Here is a 6,000-nt window from a genome sequence, read left to right on the forward strand (position 1 = left end):
GCTCCTATGGCTTGGTTTCTGCTTCCAGTGCTTTCCTGTTACCCCTCCTTCCTCCTGTCTAACTTCAAAATGCTGCTTATCATCTGAAAAGCCACTCACTGGTGGCCCTGTGCCCCTGGTAAACTGACAATTAAATGTGGACTTAGGTGCAATTATTTGGGCGAACATCTCTTACAGGCCATAATAGTAGGTCCTTTGTAGCACATCCGGAGGCATGTGCCTGGTAGTCTTACTTTTTCTAAACCGTGGTAAATATACATAACAGAAATTCACCGTCTCTAGCATTTTTTAAGTGTATAATCCAGTAGTGGTACTCATACTGTTATGCAACCAGTACCACTATTTTCATCTTATTTTACTTTTTATTTTTTGTCTTTCATAAAATGATTTTATCTTATTTTACTTTTTAAAAATTTTTATTGTTATTCAATTACAGTTGTCTGCCTTTTCTCCCCATCCCTCCACCCCACCCCGGCAGAACCCACCTCCCTCCCCCGCCTCCACCCTCCTCCTTGATTTTGTCCGTGTGTCCTTTATAGTAGTTCCTGTAATCCCCTCTACCCACTGTCCCCTCCCCACTCCCCTCTGGCTATTGTTAGATTGTTCTTAACTTCAATGTCTCTGGTTATTTTACTTTAGATAGGTATCTCTTTCCTCTGTTTTCTCATGCTGAAAATCTTTCTCCTTAACTACATTAATGTAATTATCTATTTTTATCTTAAAGATACCCATTATTGTTTTAAAATAATATTGTGTATCTAGTACTAAAAGTAGTCACTTGAAGTTTTTTTAACCTGAAGTAACTTTTGTCTCTTTGTCGTTATACAATTAACAGTTGAGTTTACTTGCTCTAGTTTGTTGTTACCGTATTTTTTGGACTATAAGACACAGCAAACCATAAGACGCACCTAGGTTTTAGAAGAGAAAAATAGGTAAAAAAACCCCATTCCACCGCCGCTCCCCACCCCCCAGCAAGCCAGGTAAGCTACATTCGGACTATAAGACACACCCCCCTTTCCTCCCAAATTTAGGAGGAAAGAAGTGCGTCTTATAGTCCGAAAAATATGGTAATTTAAATTCTTTCCTATGTAACATATTTTCTCAATTATCTATAAAACATTTACATTGTTCCAATATCAAAATTGTAATAAATCCTATCTCCTCCTCTAGCCTGTATGCTTTCTTTTTTGATAGGTAGTCATTACTATTGGATGTGTTAAGTTATCCTTCTGTTGTTTCTTTTTGAAAATGCAATAAAGCTTTGAATATATTACCTATACAGATATATACATATATATGTTCATATTTCCGTATTTCCTCCCATTTTGCACTAAAGGTAATATACCATTCTGCTCCTTGCCTTTTTCCAGCTGACAATACACCCTCATCTATCACTCCATGTGCCCAGAGATCGGACTAAACCCTGTTCGCGCCAGCATAATACTCTGTTCTGTGACTGCACTACGATTGATTCAATCAATCCCCTATGGTTAGGATTTTGGTGTTTACAATTTTTTGATATTACCAATAAAACTTCAATAAGTAGCCTTATGTAAAATTTATATTTTTTTTACCAGCGTATGTCTGGAATGTATTTCTAGAAGTGGTACTGCTGAGTCAACTTGTAATGTGCACGCAGTTTTCCTAAATCCTACCATGTCCCCCCATAGAGGTTTTTCCTGTTGTTGTTTGTTTGCTTTTTTGTTCGTCTTGGGTTATGTGGTGGTGGCGGTTGTTTTTGCTGGCAACAACATAAGAGAATCCTGTTTTACCACAACCAACGAGTGTGACCAAGTATTTTATTTTTTTGTTACTATGATATGTAACAAGTATTTCTTAATTTAGTTGTAAAATGAATTCTTTCATTTTGAGCAACTTTAAATATCTTTTGTATTTCTTTTTACGTGAGCAGTTACAGAGGTAACTCTTTTTCTTTGAGAAGGCAGGCTGGCTACTAGAGCAGAATAAAGCGGGAGAAGGGGCTGGCCCCAATGATAACACAATATCTTTTTGGGATATTGTGTTATTAGCCAAGTTTCTCCAGAGAAACGAAACAGAGAGGAAGAGGGGGAAGGACAGAAGGACAGAAGGAGAGGAATTGGCTCAGGTTCATGTGACAGTGGAGGCTGGGAGTCTGACCTCCTAGAGCAGGCTGGCAAGGCAGGCAGGGGTGATATTGCCGTCTTTGGTCCCAAAGCCGCAGGCAGGAAACAGGTGGGGATTCTGTGCTGCAGTCTCGAGGCAGAACTGCTTCTTTGCAAACTCTGTCTTTGCCCTCACAGGCTGTAACTGATGGGGTGAGGCTCCCCACATTAGGAAGAGTGATCTGCTTTACTCTGTCTACTGATTTAAGTATGAATTACTGCTAAAAAATACCTTCAAGGCAACAAGACTGGTATTTGACAAACAACTGAACACTATGGCCCAGCCATAATGACACATGAAATTAACCCTCACAAATACTAAGGGTGTTTTGTCCAAATTGTCAACTACTGCAATATCTTCTGACATTGTGTAGCGCAGGTCGTATCCATAATAATTTGTCAAATATTTGTTGAGTTGAATGGATATCCATTTACATATATTAGTCATTTTATAGATGTCCATTTTGAATTATTAAATCTTAGTCTTCTGTGGGCTTCAGTTGAAATATTAATAATTTCTTTATGTGAAGGTTATTAATAAATAATGGCTGGCATTAATTTTTTAATTGTAGGACTAAAGTTAAATGAAGACTGATTACATATTAATGGAAATACCAGGTATCTTTAAGAAGCATCTGTCACAAGATATTTCCACAAGAGGAAACATGCGTTTCCTTCTCGTGTCTGCAGACATGTAGTTCTGTGGCTAATGGAAACATTTGAAAACCTGAAAAAATTCTCACAAAACGATCTATATGTGTGAATTTTGTCTCCTCTGAATCACACTTAAGCCTCTTTCCCCCAACCCCTGGGGAAATTTTTTTTGTCCTTTTTCCCTACTCTATGTTTTGCAGTGGTCTCTCCACTAGCATTTTAAACACCCTGCCTTTTAGGCACAGTGATTGGTTCTGATCGAGACAAGATAATCAGTGTCCTTTCCTGGGACTTAATTTGGGAATGCAGAAAAACAGACTCATTTCCTGTCTAGTATGAGTGACGTCATTGTCTGAACCCATGCCCCCCAGTGTGTTTCAAAGAAGCTGGTCGGTGGTGTAAAAGTGAGTAACGCCCACCTAAGGGAGAAACAGAGCCACTAGGTAGAGGGAGCACCTTGGCTCTGTTCCAAGCCCTGGTTCCACTTGTTCCCAGGATACCCGGGTTTCCACCCGACCTTCATTTATTTAAGCTGCTTTTGGGGTATGCTAGTCTGGGTTCAGTTCCCGTCACCTACAACCCAGGGTCCTAACCTGTGCAGGTGCCCGGGAGTTTTGCCCATCGTTTCAGAGCGTTCACGAGCTTCCTGAAGAAACCCGCCTTTGGATCCTTAGCCATAGTCCTCAAACGTAAACCTCTACTCAAAGATAGCCTCCAATTCTTTGAGCATTTGTCTCTACAGGCTGCTGTTTTTAGGAAAAAATATTATAAACTTCACCTGGTAGCTTTCATGCACTTGATCACAGTCAGTTCTCGTAACAGTTCAGTCGAGTAGACAGCCTCATCCTTGATTTGTACCTAAAGGCAGGAGGCTGGCTAGGCTAAGTAATTTCTAAAGTGGTACAACTAAATTAACCCTACTATTTTTGTCTCAAATCTAGAGTTCTTTCCCCTACACTATAGTTGTAAGAATGATCGACTCTATTGGGTTTTATTAATTATTGTTTTAAATTACAACTTTGAAATTTGCCTTTAAAAATAAATATCATTTAACTGAAACAGGAAAGTACATGCTGTTGGCAGTATAAGAATGTAATCATGGAAACGTGTGTAGGTGTAATTTTAAAAGAAAGTTTTAGGTTGCATATTAGCATACCGCCTCGCTCCAATTTTTAAACAAACAAGCTGTGATGACTGGCAGTGCCCTTCTAAAGCATGCTGACGTCAGCAAACCCTTAGGAGAAGAGAGCCATAGTGACGAAAGTGTCGTTATAAATAATGAGAAACGCCTGTCACCCATCCACCTCCAAAGGCTGCGTACAATGACTGACATGCAACCCACCTGAATTCATCTTCCCCCTTCAGTTTAGTTTCTACAAGAATCTAGTTATCTTGGGGGTGGTGAAACCCACAGACGCAACCATGAGAGCAAGGCCCACGAGTGTGTGTGAGGACTCGGGTTTTTCCTAAACGCAGGCATTTGAATCAGCCCTCGCAAGGTTGCGTTTCAGACGTCATTGAGACACCGGGGGAGCTCATGCTCCGCGTTATCTCAGAGTGCAGCAACCTGCTCTCCTGAGCACTGCTGTGGCCAAGGGGAGGGCCAAATCCACAGCGGAGCTAAACAAGCCCGCACTCAGCCCTTGCAGGCCTCGCCTGCCATCCCCAGCCCGGTGAAACAAGATATTCCTTCTGATCAGGCAATATCCATAAATGACAAGTCCGAAATGTTAAAGGGACTGAGAAAATAAAGGCAACAGGAGGACTTGGGCTTCGTTGCGGCTGCAGTGGGCCTGCTGCCCTAGACTCTGTCCTCTGGGTGAAGCAGTTGCACAGCACCTGCCTCCACCCACCGTACAAAAGGCCTCTGTGCACCCTTGTGACGGGAAGACACACGCTCACTGTTCTCAACTGAGTTTCTAGGTTGTTCAGCCGCTCTGTGATTTCAGGGCCCCTGGGTGCCCTGGATCCGGTTCACTCCCGATTCTCTTACTCCAGGAATGAATATTTTCTGTGCTAACAGATAGAACACTTGCCAGCTTAAAATTAGCTCCTCTTGAGTAGAATGCATTGTGATGTGACATCCCTCCAAGCTAACCTTGCCTCCCTGCTTCTCTCAGGCGTCTGAGCAGTTGGCAGACAGAGCAGCCAGGCAGGAGGCCCATCTTCCCCTTCTTTGTCATCCCTCACTGAGCCTAATCAGATGCTTTGAGCCCAGTGGGTGCCCCAGAAATGTTCTTGTCTGTCAGGCCAACTGTGGTCTCACAGAAGGTGGGACCATAGTATCACCTCTCCTTCCCAGGAAGTTTCTAGTCTTCTCACTCCCACCACAGGCACTGAAGCTTTGGGATTACACAGCTGGAGGCATTTCTACAGGCACTTGCTCACCTCTTGTGTCTCTGAAGCTGGAACAGGGCAATAGGTTCAGAGCAAGAGTTTTTAACAGAAGGTGGATCAAGACGATAGACTGTACAGGTCTGTCAAAAAAAAACATTAAAAAGTCAAGTATTAACTACATGCTGGGCATTTTCCATTCATGCTTTCACTTAAGCATCAATAATTCTTTACCAGAGTGCAGCATTATCTGCCTTTCACAGTTGAGAGAATTGAAACTTAACTGATGTAGGTCCCATACAGATAGGCAGTAAGGACTGCTTCCTACTGTAAAGGCTGTGTGCTTGCCTCCAAGATAACTCTGCCTCTCTGAAGAAGGATTAATACAGGACTCACATTAGTATCCACTTCAAATCTTACAGCCCACATCCAGATGGGAAATAGAGCAGGGAAGGATTGTGGAAGGAGATAAAAAGCTATAATGATAGCTTAAATCTAGAGAGTGGCTGGAAATATCCTGGAAGAAAATTTGCAAAACAGATTTGGAAATATATGATTGACTTTATGGATTCACATAAAAACTGGGGCATCTTAGGGGTGCGGTTGTGATGAATGGGCATTTCAGAGCTGTGTAAGCAGGCCCAGTTGCTGGAAATGGAGTATTAAGGATGTCATCACTCTTGTTTCCATCCAGGACCATATTCTGAATCTGCTGGCAGCATTGGTTCACGCACTTTATTCGGGTTTCTCACTCCTCCAGAGAAATGGTCAGCCGACCTTGGGCAATAAAGCTTCACTATCTGCTACCAGCACATTCCAGGGAACACTTGTGTGGCAGTCAGGAGCAGCTGCTGCTCGGAAAGATAAC

The sequence above is a fragment of the Desmodus rotundus genome, chromosome 2, assembly GCF_022682495.2.
Source record: "Desmodus rotundus isolate HL8 chromosome 2, HLdesRot8A.1, whole genome shotgun sequence".
NCBI lineage: Eukaryota > Metazoa > Chordata > Mammalia > Chiroptera > Phyllostomidae > Desmodus > Desmodus rotundus.